Genomic DNA, 17,255 nt, shown 5'->3' on the forward strand with positions numbered 1-17,255 from the left:
TCAGTTTTTCACCTAAATTTGTAATAAGATTCCAAAGGCCATCATCGCAGTATTTACCATTTTCATCAACTATTCAAAAGTCCGTTCTACAGTAGGCAGCATGATTTTCTAGCTTCTTATACCACAGATTTTTCTTCTCAACTGTTTTCAATGTTTTTGAGAGTCTTATTAAAATCTTTTTTGTTATAACCAACCTGATATTTAATAGTTTTGATGAAGAGCAGTGATATTCCTGTCTCAATTTTCGGTAAACGAAAGCATCTTTTAATAAAGAACCTCTGAAGTTTTTCTACCGTTTCAAACTTCTCCCCTCCCCATATCTGTGGTGCAGACATCATAATAGATTACGCCACATCAACAAAGACCTAATATTTAACACTATGTTATATTGACTGGTTTGAGAAGCATTTCTTCCATGTTGCGGATATTGGACTTTTAGATTTAATCAGCTTTTCTTTTCCATATTAAGGCTGTTGGTTATGGTAAATCCTAGATATTTGTAGGCTTTAACAATCTCGATTGGCTCTCTTTCATAGTGCCATTTTTCATTCCTGGCTGTTCTACCAGAACCATTCCGGAATATCACCATTTTGTTCAAATCGAATTTCAGATTTCATAACCGACAATACACATTAAGTCGGTTAATCATCAACTGTAGGATTTCGGGCGAGTAAGAAAACAGTATGACGTAAACTGCAAAAAAAGGCTTTGATGAGTGTCCTCGATGTTTCAATTCCACCAGGACGAAAATAAATCAGGTCCTCTATGAACAACGCAAAAAGATTTGAATCCTTGCTTGACGCCCATGTTCGATTCCAAAAATCTCCGACTTTTCAGCACCATTCCATACCGCTGCCCTATTTTCGTCATAGATGCTTTCTAGTACCTGCCGAAATTTATTTGACATCCCATAATCGTAAAGCTTGAAGAATAGTGATCGACTTTCAACGGTATCAAAAGCTGTCTTTAAATTGATAAAAAAATATGTGGAGCTTCTTTTTTTGTTCAATAGAGGTTGCGGCATGCTTTGCAGTACCAAAAATATTGTCGATAGTCGAGTAGCCACTTCTGAAACCTGTCTGAAATTCCATAAGCAACTTATTATCATGAATTCAACGGGTCAATCGGTTATTTGATAATGTTGCGAATATCTTGTAGGTGGCGTTGAGGAAGGATATCCCACGGTAGTTGGATCAATGTTGCCTTTCTTACTTATGCTAAAAAATGAAGGAATTTTTCAACTATTCTGGTAGTATTCCAGTATCCGAAATTGTATTAAAAGACGATGTTAAATTTAAAGTTAGTTAGTTCTTCTGTTCCATTTTTAAGGAATTCCAGTGGTATACCATCAGGCCCTGAAGCTTTTCCGTCGTTCAATTTCGCTAACACGGTTTTGGCTTCCTCGTGAGTTATGACACTATCCGAAATATCATTCGTTTACGAAGGTTTAGCGTATTGGATAGGAAGCCTAAGACACTCTGGGTTCAAAAGAAACTTGAAGTGATTATGCAATATATCGGTATTAAGTTTCAAACTGATTTTTTGTTTTGCTTGCAGTTTGTAAGTTTAAGAGCTTCGGTTTCATAAAACTTTGACGAATGTGTATTTTTAAGTGCTCAAGAGTTAATGTTTTATCTGCATCAACACGGTTTTTCACATAGCTCCACAAAAAGAAAGTCTAGCGGTGTCGAATCGCATTATATTAGTTGCTAGTTGGTATCACCAAGACGAGAAATTCCGCCGCCAAGAAATGTCTTTTGCAAAAAAGCCATATTCGGTGGGGTTGTGTGGCGTGTGGCACCGTCTTGTTGATTACCTCCAAGTTGTTATCTTCAATACTAGGCAAAAAAAGTCTGTTACCATAACGCTCTGAATTGACGGTGACAGCTCTTTCATCGTCGTTTTGAACGAAGTAAGATCCAATTACACCTTCGGACCAAACAGCGCCCCATGCAGTGACTTTTTGTGGATGCAATGTCCTCTCTTCAATTACTTAACGATCCTCAGAACCCCAAATACGACAATTTTAATTATTAACAAACTCACCGAGTGAGTTGAAGTACATTTTGTTTCATCCACCGCCTGGTGTTTACGCACCCATTCGACGTATCTACGACGTTGTGAATGGTCAGCTGGCTTCAGTTGCATTTGTTGTGTGAGCTGGACTTTATAAGGATGTAGGTGTAGATCCAAATGCAAAATACGCCATAATGTGCAGTAGGACAGTTCGAAATATTGAGAGCTACGAGGAATCGACACATTCCTTCCCTTAAACAGTTTAACTGTAATACACCCGCTTCTAGGAATGCCCATCAGTGTACCCTTGTGCCCAACTTCGGCCGTACTATGAAGTACAGAGATTTATTTTTTAGCCGTACTACGCGAATGTGGAATGCCTTCCCACGCTCTACCTTTCACTATCAATGCAATGTTCAGGAATTCAAAATCAATGTACAACCTCCTATCCAACCCTTCCCTCTTTGTTTGGTTTAATAACTTAGTCTGACAGATTCCAGCCCTATACTTTTGAAACCGGAAAAGACAACCCGTTATAAGTCCCAATAACATTGCTTGTTCATTTTCCTTTCAATTTATTTGAAATACATGTACTTAACCATAGCTCAGATTTTGAGTATGTGTTTTTGCTTATATTTCTAGTACTTTATAGCTGTTAAACAAAAAGGGTTTTGTAATCTATCACAATTTCTGCATCCTTAAATAAACCTCAATTTAAAAACTGCCATTTTGATGTTCAATAAACATTCGTTAAAGTATTTTAAGTTTAATTTGTGAATTTCAAAGGACAGAAAGTCTCGGCAGTTTTAAGTAAGCAAAAGTCATTGTTCTAATCTCTTATATTTCTTCAAGTTCCTTATCGATTTAAGGGCCATAATCATTTGTTAACTTCGTCTTGAACATAAATCCAGCCATGTACGGAGATTCTTTTTTTGATAGTAGGTTGATATACCTATGAGCTTTATAGCATTGACCCCTTTGGGGATTTTCTGTTGTAGTTTTTTGTTTTTTTTTCTAGCTTTTGCCCCAGTGATTTAGGCGTTCGTTGTTATTTTATGAATGTCTATCTTTGTTAATTTTGATGTTTTATTTTTTGTTAAATCTCATCTTTTGGACAATAGAAATTTCAAATAAAAATACAAAACAAAAACCTAAATGTATCAAAATATCTAAAACTTTCTATTTCTTTTCAGATTCACTCAAAATTTAATTGGAAAGGCTTTTTTTGCATAGCTGTACTCCTACCTTAAACAAAAAACGATACAAAAAGAATTAATTGAGAGCAAAAAAGATGCTTCAGTTAGAAGTTGTTTTTGTGAAATTAACAAAACAATAGGACGGAAATTATAATTGTTTATCCAAATGAAAAGAAGTTAGATTGAATTTATTTTAAGGTAAGTGTTAAGAATATATGTATTTTAAGCTTATTCATGAAAATGTACCTTTAATAGGTTCTTGTTTTTGTTTTTACGTAATAGAACAAATATTTTACTGTCTTAATTTCTTAATGAAATGTTCTTTGAATTTTAAACCAGAGTTTATGCAAAAAGTTAAAATTAAGAATCATCGTCTGGCATGGTTAGAATAAAGTAAATAGTTTTTATTTAAAAAATTGTTAAGAAATACACTGCCAATACTAACTACTAGGATGAAGTCACACATTTTAGAACTGACACCATCACAAATTTATAAAATTAAAGGCTACATTGGAAACGAACGTTGGAATTCCCCAAGATCAAAAAATAAACCCACAAAGTGTTTGAAAAAGTGCGTCACTAGGATAAGTCCACTTGCAAAACCCGAAAAAATTACATTCGGATATAACCCCTACAAGTCAGTCTGGAATGGAAACATTAAATTTGTTTCAAAATATTAAAGGAAATTCGGACCCAAGAATAACGAAAAGCTTCAATTAAGGAGTCCTTGTCTTCAAATTGTCTGTCAACATTATAAAGTTTATGTAAAAGTCATGGCCAAACGTTTTCAATCATGTTAAAGTGTGGTGAATATAAGGGCCTTGGCAAAAGTTCCACGTCTTTTGATTGAATTCAACTTCTAACAAATCTCGAATTGTGAATTTTGGCATAGGGCACTTTCAGAAAAAATAAGAGCCTTTATTTGCAGTCAACTTCATTCTTTGAACGTAAATTTTGACAAAGGCAATTAGATAGTTTTTCAAATGTCATAAGTTTCAACCTCTACTTTAAGTTCAGTGCAAAAAAAAACATCCAACAACATTTGTCTGCAAAACACTCCTCAGGCAAGGTACAAGTCCATCACGATTTGTATTTTGTATTGTAAAGAAATATTACTTATTTCTTTTCCAAATTGACAAGAAACACTTTTAAAGAATGTATTAAATGAATTTGTGCAGAAAATAAAAAAAACAATTGAGAAATAAAGTTCAGCATTCAGTTGAATGAAAAAAAAACGATCAACTGTCATTTTGACAGAATTAGACTTGACTTTAGAGTTAAGAAGATTTTTCGTGACTATATTTCCAGTCGACTTTCCATTAAAGTTTACTTAATTAGTCGGTAATTTGTTGGCGTTTGGCAGATACTGGAAACTTGCCTAATTTTCAAGTCCCTTATGTCGTCTGAACGTCCCCATTGTATTTTTGGATAATCCAAGGCATCCCGTTAATTATTGTGAAAAAAAAATGTCAATTGTGCCATAGTACGTTCTAGCTCCCCTCATTGTTACATCTTATGCACGGCTATGATGTCTTTCCAATGTAAGCTCATAATTTTTCAGACCATGGACATACAAGTTGTAACCAACGCACGGTCAGTAAAGGTAAATTTTTGTTTACTCGAAAAGACGACGCGTTTTTATTCACTGATCCAAGTAATAAGCTCTCTTACAAAACTCATCCGATGTTCTTGTGTACTTGGCCAAAACATTTTAATTTTTAGTTTTCTTCTCTGGGCAGTATTACTTTTTTGTGTTATTCTTTGAACCGATGTTATTCTGGTTGAGGCTTTTGGCCCTTATCTCAGTCGGTGGTAGAGTTGAATATAATGTTCTTGTTTCTGCCTTCACCCTTTTTGTATTTTCTAATATTTTTGTGGATCAGTATCTTGATTTTGTTAAGTCTCTTTACTATTTCATGTCCTTAGAGTCGTAAGAGTCCATCAGAGCATCTATTTTGATCTTTTGGTAGCTGTCAAAGTCTTTCCAGAGCCCATATGTGTTTCAAGTTAAGTTAAAACAGTTGTTTTTAAAACTCTTTTAGATATTTTATATAAAAGTTTTTAGAAGATCACACTTGTTAACTCCTGCATTTTGGTATACGATTTTTTAGTAGTTTATAATTTGATATAAGGAAATTCCAACGTTCGTTTCTAATTTTTCATCAATTTTAAGAAGTTTTACAAGTAGTAAAAGTTTTCGGATACAACACTTCCACCAGAGCTAATAAAGCGAAAAAATGTGTTTCCTCATTCTATGAAAATGTGCATTGTTTTTATTACTTTCTTAACAGTAGACCTGGTTTTTCATCAAGTGATGACGATTTTTCCGCGGATAGTGATGAAAATTTTGTGGCTGAATTTGAAAGTGCTAGCAATGAAGAGTTCGATTCATCTGAATCAGAGAATGAAGGTGAAGAAAGACCTATAGATTCGGCGGGTGCCGATTCCCAGTTTGTCTCTAAAAACGATATAATTTGGAGACCAACTCCATTAATATATCAGGTATATTACAAATTTGTCAATTGCAAGGTTCCATTTTCCTAATAATCCCACTAGTCGAAGACGAAAATAACAAGGAACCAAGGACGAATTTGCCCCAATTAGGGTTGAAGTTTTGGATGTGTACTTGTGCCGAAACATCCTACATATGGAAAATTCAGCCATATTTAGGAAAAGAAGGTGGAGTTGTTGCTGAACGCAACCAAGGTGAGCGTGTCCTCCTGGATTTAGAAGAGGATTGAAGGGACACAACATGACTATATACAACTTTTTTACATCTTATGAATTGGGCCAAAAACTGCTATAAAATCAATTGACATATGCGTTTACCGACACCACAACCGCTCAAGAGCACCTAGAGCATCATACTCACTTGTCCTTCAGGCGACACTAGCTGGCTCATCTTCGCCTATAGAGACTTCCATTGGAGAAGATTTGAATCAAACAGCTAAGCGGATTAGAATAGAATCACCGCAGTTAAAAAAGCGTTGCAGATGTGCTTTTAACTTTAAACTTTTTTTCCGAATAATCTTTATTCATAGCCAAAATTAAATAAAAAAACACCATTTTGAAAAGCTTGAAGCTTTTGTGTGATTTTGTCTGTTAAATTAATTTTCTTCCCTTCGCGACACTAACGCCAAAAATGCGGCATATGCAACTTACTGCTCTTTAGAGTACTATGGTTTTTATATACAAAGGTTTGAAGTCCATATCTTTTTTAGTTCTCAAGACACTTAAATCGAAAACCATTTTTATTAGTTTTTTAGGTTTCTGTTTTTTTTGTAATAGAAAAATGTCATTTTGAATTTTATAATTTTATTATTTTGTTTCCGAAATATATTCGTCGAAAATCAATTAGAATTAAAGTATTTTAAAGTCAATACCTTCCAATATTCTTGAGAGCCATTTGAGTCAAAAATCAGTTTGTACCAAATTTGTGTAGTATTTTACGTAAATAATATATTTTATAAAAGAAAATAGTTGATTTGATTTAAAAATAAATCAAATCAACTATTTACAAATTGATAAAAACGATGTTTTTTTTTTATAAAATAAGATATTTTATTCGGAAATCAATTTTTACCAATTTTTGAATTTTTTTCTTAGGTTTTATCTATCTATCACTTCGATTTTCCTAAAAATTTTACCAGATGACAAAAACGTAATTGTCTATTATTTATATTATAGCGGCCTTGAAACGTCGAGAAATGTGAAAATCATCAATTCGACAAATCGAACATTTTAAAAAAACTTTCCACTGGAAGTTTAAAATATTGCTATTGTCTTCAACTTAAATCATTTACGAATGAAAAATCACTACGGCTAATGACGGACATTTTTAGAAAAATCCGATTGACTATTTTTGCAAGCGATTTTTAGAAAAATTCGGCTAATAGTTTCTCTAGCTAAAAAAAATTAAGAAACTATCAAGAATGAAACGAAATTATTTAAACGAGATATTTTAATTAAGTTCAAATATACACAGAAATAGTTACTTAAAAAAAAAAAATGCATTTTTCGAAATATTTTAATAACATAAATTAATAAAACATATAAAAAAATCTCATCGTAATCAAGAAAGTCTTGATTAAAATTCAGCAGAGACTCGAAGTAGTAGAATAATCAATAAACCTGCTACAATTTCAGAAAGTAAGACGATACGTTACGTTACGAGTGTCATTATCCCCAAGTAGTCACTCGTTCTTTCGATCACTTGTGAAACTCATTCACTCGGTCGGTTATGACTGAAACACAAACACGCTTCAGCTTCGGCTTTGTCTGCCTTTTCTAAAATGGCACTTCTGCCATTAGCAGCTGTTTTTTTTTTCTCAAAATAAAAAAATATGAGTTTTGAAATCAAAAAATTTAAACTTATCGCAGGAGAAGCTTACACAGCCTACAATAAGGAATAGCAATCCCTCCAAAAGCAAATGTATTTTGTTTGTTGACTTTTTAACAGCTGTTGAGCTGTCAGACAAAGCAAATGTTCCGCAAATTTAAAGTAGAGCTTCAGTTTGGAGTCACATTACGTAACATTAAGTTATTTCCTTACGATTGTCAAATGAAACGTGAGGTCGAAGCTTCATATGCATTGATCGCATCCACAACGTAGTCAAAATTCAACTAGCTTTGTGAATGCAAAACTACACTACAAAGCTAGTCAATCTGGAACTGTCATATCATTGACAACTACAAATATATAAAATAAGAAACATTTTTGATTTGATAACTTTAACTTATCTTACGTGTTTTTAAATTCAATAAAATCAAATTTAAGACAAAATTTATATTTGTATTTAAGTACTTACTTACTTACTTAAGGTGGCGCTACAGTCCTGTGTGAACTAGGGCCTCACCCAACAAACTTCTCCATCTAGCTCGGTCCCTAGCTAGATGTCTCCAGTTTCGCGCTCCAAGTTGGGTGAGGTCACCTTCCACTTGTGCGCGCCACCTGATCCGCGGTCTTCCATTTGTATTTAAGTACTGAACGATTTATTTAATTTTGAATTCGTGTGGTTTAGCGAGCAGCTGATTGTGAAACGTCAAAATCATTCTCCACTAACTTTGTAACCGAATTTTTTTAATTACGTCGGAGGAGAAATTTCAACCACTTTTGTAGTTAGATTTAGCCAATCAGAATCCCTTGACTACGTAGCCACTAGCTTTTGTGAATGCGACCATTGAATTCCTATTTCTGAACTCGTAAACGCAGGCGAAGCCGAAGCGTATTTGTGTTTCAGCCATTATCTTTTTAAATTTCTTAAAATGATGATTTGGCTTATTATAAAAATAAAGCAAGTGCAATTTATCGCAAAAAAATGTTATAGTAAATTGAAAATACCATTTAGTTCCAAAACAATGAATTTTGGTATTTTGTTACAAACATTAGCCTTTAACACAAACGGTTTTTGAGAAAGGCCAAGAAGAATCATAAGCTTTTAACTAACTTGGGCATGAGGTCGTTATGGCTGAAGATCGCTTGGAAGTCATAACAAAATTTTAAATAATTTGAAAAATATAACTTAACTTCAGGATATAAGTTGGGCGTCAGGTCTTTTTAAATTAAATGACCGACTCCAAAATTAGTTTATTTGCTCTGAAATATTGTTCTAAAAATTTCTTTAAATTGTTATAAAAATTCAACTGATTACTAAATTGGTTTGACCTCTTAAATATCTTAACTGAAAACTTCTTATAACTTCGATTAATAATTGCATAGCTTTCAAAGCAACAATTTAACTCAATGCAATAAAATATCTGCCAGGCTCTATTTTTGTTTTTTATATTTTTATATGATTCTCTTTCTCACAGTCATCAATATCCTCTTGTCTGAAATGTCTAATCTATTAAATTATTTTATTGGCAACTTGACCTTACAATCCCATCATCATCATCAGCATCAGCTTCTCATATGTTCATTCCTTAAGGTTGCTTCAACGTGACTTATGGAGCCTGTTCTTTGAATTGTGAAACTTTAAATGACAGCAAATGATTAGCTCATTAAATTTCGATCTTGACAGTTGTTGTATTGTCCGTTTGAGCTGCCACCTAACGTCAGTGCAGCATCCTCCCTGATATACCCATTGCTGAATCAATACGGGATAAAGAGAAACTTGATTAAAGATTTAAGTTTCTTGATATGTGAAATATGCAATTTAGAGAGATTAGAATGACATCAGATTTGGTAAACATCGAAAATATGTATTGAAAAAACTGTTTCAACTTTTGGATTTATTATGCTTGAGGTATTAAAGTATATAGAATTCTATTGAAGTCCGTTATTTTAATTCAGGTAAATTAATGTGGTATATGGGGAGTAAAAGACCATCACTTATCAATGGCGCCCAAGCAAGATTTATGAGTTGACCGATATTAGGTAATTTTTCTTTCTAAATAAATTATAGCTTTCTTTCGGCTCATTACATGCCTTACTTATTCACCGAGATTCACCCATTATCAATAAACTGAAAACTGAGCTTGCTTCCTATTTAAAATTATTCAAACCTATCGTATTCAATTTCATTAAGAACAAACGAAAAAAAGAACTATCTACCATCCAAAGCAGGTCAAATCACTGAACCTTAACCGAAGGGAATTTAAAAGAATATAGTCGTTGAAACAAAAACAAAAAAATGATTCTATCCAACTTTACCCTTCGTTTTATTTTTCCTCCCTATTGTAATTCTTTTCCCCATAGTTATTGAACTAAAAATTCAACAAAATAAAAAAGAAGCTAGAACCTCAAAACTAAAACTCCCGGAAATATACACGCTAGACTGGTCAATTACAATATAATTCAAAAAAGTAAAAAACATCTATACTTGTGCCTACAAAATTGTTTTAAAAAGGAAACATCATTTTTAAGAAAAATGTTAGAAGTACATTTTTGCAAAATAAATCATTTTCCAAGAAAAATTATTTAAACAAAAAGTAGCTCATTAGAAGTAGGTTTAGAAATACTTGACTTAAGTGGCATTTTATACTCGCCATGATTCTAAAATGCCATCAACTCATACTACTCGTACCTATCCTCTTTTACTTCTATAATAAAATTCAAACTAAAATTTTTGCCAAATTTAACTAATTCTTCAGTTTTATCAAGTATTAAAAAGCTTTTAGAGAAGCTCTTGACGCTTGGCATGTGCCATTTACGAGAGACGTACGTTCTCGTACGCACTAGACATAGACAATGAGGTAAAATAAATAAATCCGATTTGGGATATTTGCCAGAAGGAACACACACATTGCCGGATCAACTATTGGGTATATGGAGCGATAGATAAAGGCTCAAAGCACACATTGGGGCCCTAATTGCGACTTCATACATTTTAACGATGAAATTTAAATAACATATTTCTTATGGAAAAAAATCAATTTTAAGATTGTTCGAAAATGTAGCGAATACTTGAATTGAATGTCATCTTTAAAAGGTTTGAAAGTTGACAGTTCATGGGTTTTCTAGAAATGAAACATTATAAAAGTTGTTTTAGAGTAGCATAACTTTGAAATAGAATACAAAAGATGTTTTTTTAGAATTGATATGAAATATATTTTAATTAAAAGATAATTCTCTTACATTGTAATTTAAATATGATTTTTAGTCTATGACCGTCACAGCTGGCTTGAACGTAGTCCCATTAAGTTTTCTAACATTTGTGACCGTAAATCGGAAACAAAGCGAAAAATGTTATCCTCGAAGTGGTCAATTGTTCTGGGCTTATTAGCGTATTCTTGTTTTTTTTTTTCAAATATGATCCCAGAAAGCGGCGTTAAATCGCACGAGTCTGAAGGCCTATTTAAGGGTCCATAACGTTAAACTATGAGGCTACGAAACGCTTCCTTCAAAAATTCATTTTAATTGCGTTGCATTTTGTTTGAACCCCAGCTATTGTACAACATGGTTCTTAAATTTATGAACTAAAAAGTCTTATTTAAGCACGTAAGGGCTGTCATTACTTCAAATTAGGCAGTTTTTTTTTGACATATCTATTCAACCAATAGTGAGAATCATGCGATACTTATTTCTAACGTATGTATTTCATCTTCGAAAATGCTTCTTGAAAAATATATGTCGATCCAAACAAAGTAAGAACTTTCAAAGCTAATTTTTGTAATTTTGGATACTTATTACGAATTCTTCACTGGAAACTTGCGGTTGTTTGATTTTTAAAACTGTGTTTTCTTGGAAATCGATCATTTCCATCTGCAGAGTAGCATCAGTTCCGAAAACAATTGCAGCTTCATTGCTCCATTCACAATCAGGATGCAGAGAGTAAATTCCGCTGAGGATATCTACGACATTCTCAATTTTCTTAAAATCTGCGAACCTTTTTTGAAATTCTGATTTAAGATCCGTAATAAACGTCTTGAATTAAAATAAAGAGATCAAGTTTTCGAGAAAAACTTTAAACATCTGACATGAGCTCGCATACCAGCTTTCCCTTGCCTTGAAGTTTAAGGTTCAGGTCGACCATTGCTGGCGCACCGTCAGTAGTTACCAATAAGAGCTTCTTCAAGTCTAACTCATCTTTTTCACAATAATCCATCACTGCTTTGATGTCTTCTCCTCGGGTTTTTCCTAAGAGCGGCAAAAGAGCCAATATCTCCTCAACAAAAGTTTCTCTTGTTTTATCCAGGTAGCGTACAAAAATAATTCACGTTCGCATGATTCATCCATAGCCAAGGCATAATAGTTTGCATTATTTAACTGCCGTTTCAAAACACAATGATTTTCTTCTGCCAAAAAAATAACACCTGCTAAAATTAATACTTGCATCTAAAATTGTTATTAGTTTTATTCAGAACTTAGCAGGACTTTGGAATTTCAAGTACTCAATTACAAGTTATAGTAACAAACCTCGCTACTTTTGCATTAGAACCTTGCTTTAAAAAAAAGTAAATGCAAGTATACTAGAGCAATATTTTAACTGAAGGCTCCAACAAGAAGGTTAATTTTGCCTAAATGTTAGGCTTTTTAAAGAAATTTGACAGTTGAAAGTTTATGGCTGTTTCAATAATAGAACATTATAAAGAGTGTTTTTCAGAGGTACATAACTTTTATTATATTATATGGTTTTTCAATAAGGGTGGATAGATATTATGTGTAGATGTCGTAGCGTTTGCTATATGGCATATAGCGCCGTTTTGCTGGAACCACATGTCGTCTAGGTTCATATGGTTTAATTTGGGCCATACAAAATTAGTTATCATCGTTATGTAGCGCTCGCTGTTGACGGTGATCGCCTCACTAACGTCGTTTTTAAAAAAGTACTGAATCCACACGAAACAGTAACTTTTTGAGGATGCATTATCACCTGGTAAACCTTACGTCGGTTGGTGTCATCCCATGAACAATTTTGCTTGTTAATACATCTATTCATACAAAAATGTGCCTCGTCACTAAAGATTGTTTTAGGCAAAAATTGGGGTCCTCTTCCAAACGATTCGAAGCCCAGTCATCGAGCAAACGGCGGCGTTGTCTATGGTCATGAACTCAGTCAGTTTGATCTTGTACGGTTGTAGGCCCAAGTCTGCGAAAAGCCGAGTTCTTGTGCATGGCGAGGAAAAGACTTCCTAGGGTTCCTTGAACGTACGGGTTTTGGCTGATTATTTACTGAACAGGTCGTCTCAAATTTGGCAACCAAACGTTGAAGGTTCGACTGTGAGGGGCAACCACAATGAGTGTTAAAGGACACTCATTTTGATAATAAAGTTTTATCATTTGAATGATGATTTGGCATAAACAACTGAATAATAAAAAAAGAGTTGACAGATGTCACCAAAACAAAATGGCCGCCAGGGAGCTCCAAAATCTACCCCCAACAATTCAAAAAACCATATATAAAACAACGATCATTTGAAATAACATGATTCGTAACGTGAAATAGAGGTTTCATTCTGATAAACCCACTACGTAGGCATCTGTCACATTTGAACTGTCATCTTTTGACATTTGACAAATAAAAACTAAGCAATTAAACAATTAAAAAATTACTATAAAAATGTTTGAAATGTTACAGCCCGTAGTTCGAAAAATTATACGACTTTTAAGTCGTCATGAAGCACCTTCTTTGTTGGAAACCAAACCCTAGAACTGGTTTAAAAAATTTGAGCTGTTGGGATAAATAAGTGATGCGAATAACCGAAACCGAGTGCTTCGCTTAAGAACAACTGAAAGATTATTTTGATGTCGATGACGATAATCCATGCCTGTCGATCTTCGGAGCACAAATGACACCATATCGTATTTGTTAAGATTTTGAAGTTCAATTAAGACAGGAACTCGAGCCGTTCTATTACCATCAACGTAGCTGGATCTAATTGAAACCTTGAAAAGCGTCAAAATGATCTGAATTTTCATTGAAAAATCTTAAATTTTTATTATTTTAACTTAGACCTGCGCAATTCAGTACTCCAAGTACTTGAAGTCCCATTTACTGGTACGTTGCTTCTTTATAAACAAAAATACAAGTACCTTATAACTAAGTACTTCAGCACTGCTTGAAGTACTTGGCTATGCATATTTGTTTGTATTCAAATGTCAGTTTACTAAAAATGTCAGTTAAGTAAAAATGTTAGAATGCACTCCATTGACAAAAGAACTGAACAAGTAGCTGCTTTGATTCTTAATAATTACAACAAAATACTTGAAAATATTCATACTCGTCATTTTCAAGTACACAGTAGCAGAATTCTGAAGTACAAGTGTCAGATCTTTTTGGCACACGACTTGTGTTTGAAATTTTACAACTCAAAAGGCGTCCATTAGTTTTTATTCATTAAGGCATTTCTTGCCACAAATCCGACCCTGTCTGTCTACCCACATCCAATAAATAATGACGATGATGATAATGGCGGCGTACCGTACAAACCGATCAATATGGAATGAAATGAATTTGTTTTAAATTATGCTTTTAGTGGAATTTAATTAGATCTGATGGTAATGGATGGATATTGGAACAAAGAGAAGGAGAGTTACGATGAGTCTTATAAAACACACAAATCCGACAAAGTCAATATTAGTTTTTGTATTTTTATGTGTATGTTCATTGTATTAATTTTCTAATAAATCATTTGATGGCGACCCCCATAGCAAAATTTATTAAGACACTTTGGTTTTTTATTAGCCATTTTGGTTAAATTCCGTTATTATGTCATTTTGACGTATAGAGTACTGTTAGTATAGACTTCCAAAAATGGCAGGTGAATATTTTATGTTCTTCGCTTGTCTCATAACTTTGAACAAGAAGACGATATAATGAGCTATTTTTGTTGATGGTTCTTAAAAAGCGAAACAATCTGACTTATTTCCAACCAGTTCCAGACCCAACTCCCAACATCAGTCTTATCTCCATAAAGGTGGAAGTGTCAAAATGTTTGGTAAATAAATATACACTATGAAGTTTGTATAAGGCGCTCGTTTTTTGGAAACTAATAAAATGTAGATTTTAGCATTTTGGAGTTATATTTATAGATCCTTTATACACAAAATAAAGTCCTTGGAGGGTTTCGTATTTCACCAAATGATTGAAGTAGGCGGCGGCGGCGGGTATTTTATAGTAAACATATTTTATAACCCCAATTTATCTGAGAAAGATGTCTTCCTGATGAACCTTTGGGTATGGTTTTCTGGTACGTTTTTGAAGCTCGTGCTGCTTGTACATAAATATTATGTCAAAAGATGTCATTATTTTTTGATGAGGTTCAACTCTGAGTATATGTTGACTGTGATGCTAAGAGTATATGGATGTATGAAAAGTTTGAAAATTTATTGGGAAATTGAATCATTATTTGATGGATGTTTAACTTAAATTTTCACATACATATTTTGAACAGTTGATTGATAGATTGTGTAGATGTCATTTTTGAAAATGAAATGAAATATAATTTTTTTTACTTTCGGTAACCCAGTAAACATGTGAAGATGTATGAAAATTATGCAATAGTTTAAAAAAAATAAGTTTAAGAGGTGTAATACTACCGCTTTGACATAAATTCTATTCTCTAAAAAGGACATTGAAATTTGAATTTAAATTATAAGATTTATTTTTGTATGTTGAGAAGATTATCAAAGAGCGTTGAGTCTGTAAAATCTAACGTTTTTTAATTTTAGTAACGATGTCAGGTCTTTTCCCCTAAGACCATATCGCCCAAATTAAAATTGTCAAGGGCATATAAGAATTTTATCAACAATTTGCTATTGAACGATTTCGAAAATATTATACTAAACTTTTGGGCGTTAAAACTTGTTTGAAACTTCAAATAAAAACAAGCGTTCGGTCCTATTACCCAAAAAATAATACCAAGATGTAATACTTCCTAAATATGACTTAATTGTCCAAAAATTGTCTTCAGAAGAAAATGACAAAAAGCCCAATATCAATGCCTTATTGTCCAAATCAATCTAAAAGAATCATAACGCCTAAATTGCTAATTGACATATCGCCCAAAAGATGTCATGTGTTTCAACATTTAGGCATTCTGAAAATTTTTTTCATTATATTAGGCACTATAAAATTTTGAGTTTTAAATTTTATAGCCCACAAGCAAAACATTAAACGAAAAAAATGTCAGATCTCTCAAAAACTCGAAGCGTCAAAGAAGCCTAAGAAACATAAGGCCAATTTTCAAAGTGAAAGGAAACGAAATGATTTGCTTGCTCACAGTGCCAGCGTTTAGCTTTATGGGCAGCTTCCTCCCTTCAACCCCCCTTCTGGGGCTCTTTATAGGATTTGGGGTAGATCCGAAGTTGAGTGTGTGCAAAGATTCCTTAAATATAAATTCTTAAAATGCAAAGAAACAATATATACACCTAACTTCGCACCTACCCCAAATCTTATAGTGAGTCCAATCAGGGGGTAGCAGAGGGTAGCAGGGGGCCATATGCCATACATATCTCACTGTTTATACGTGTCGCAGAATCTAACTACTCAAATCTCCTTGGTGTAATAACATTTCTTAATTCGGGCGTTACGGCACCAACAGTTGGTTTGGGTAATATGATATTTATTTGGGCTTTATGACGTTCTTTTAGTGATATTTTTTACGAAGCATATTTTTTTGGGCTTTATGTCATTTTATGATTTGGTTTAAATGTCGTTGAATGCTAAGACATAAGAAACGATAGAAATCATAACGTAGTTTTGAACAAAATAAATTTCGCAAGCCCCAACCCTTAAGTCATAATAAACAATTTGAAAATTTTGTTTTGGACAAAATGACAACTAACTATTTGGGCGTTTTTTTATTTAATATTGTATTGTTTCATTTTTGTTAAATTTGTGGCTTTGTGAACAATTTTGGGCTTATGACGTTTTAGAATTTGGGTGTTAGACTTAACGTCTAAGTAGATATTCAAGGCCTTAGAGGCCATTGCATTCAGAAATACTGCAAAACAAATGGAGATTATAGTGTTTTAATTGATTTATCCCAAAAGGGAGACTGAGCAGTATTCTGGATCATAACGATTTATTGATTTTTGAAAAATGTTGCCTTCTTAAAATATAACTTAGCAAAAAACAAAAATTCTACGTACTTTTAAAGAAAATGTATTTTTACAAGATATTTTCAAAACTTCGTACTCGTAGTAATCTGTTAAAAATTGCCTGAGTTATGAAGCTGGTCAACTATTGAGATAAATATCGTTTGAAGTTTTGAATGGTAAAAAATCTTGTGTAGTTTTGCAATACCCTTAATACAAATATTAGAAAACTAACTTCGTTATGTTCTTTCCCATTTCTTATCTTTAAAGTCAAAAATAATTTTATCAAAAAAATGTTAGTTTTAAAATTTTGTCAAATTACTTAATATTTCAATCAGATCTTTTTTAAGCTAGTTTGCAGTTTGATATAAAGAATTGTAGTTTTTATAGATGCCCTTTTAAAAGCAAAATTGTCTTTATTTAAAATAAATTAAATGTAATTAAACTTTTCTTTAAATATGTTGTAATGCCTGAAATTTTAAACTTTGAGTTGAAAATTTTTCAATAATAAATGTTTACAACCTTGAATTTGAAATTCAGTTTTTTGACTAAATTTTGTCTGA

General features: G+C 32.9%; 1 protein-coding gene across 1 annotated transcript in view; it reads left to right on the plus strand.

Moving 5' to 3' along the window:
• LOC129942836 (serine-rich adhesin for platelets) overlaps window positions 1-17,255 on the plus strand; it is a 236,411-nt gene that overhangs the window by 75,603 nt on the left and 143,553 nt on the right. Inside the window, exon 2 of the mRNA XM_056051925.1 lies at window positions 3,210-3,410. The gene's annotated coding sequence lies outside the window, so the exon portion shown is untranslated. The remainder of the gene's footprint in view (window positions 1-3,209; window positions 3,411-17,255) is intronic.

Source organism: Eupeodes corollae, chromosome 1, assembly GCF_945859685.1.
Source record: "Eupeodes corollae chromosome 1, idEupCoro1.1, whole genome shotgun sequence".
In the NCBI taxonomy this organism is placed as follows: Eukaryota; Metazoa; Arthropoda; class Insecta; order Diptera; family Syrphidae; genus Eupeodes; species Eupeodes corollae.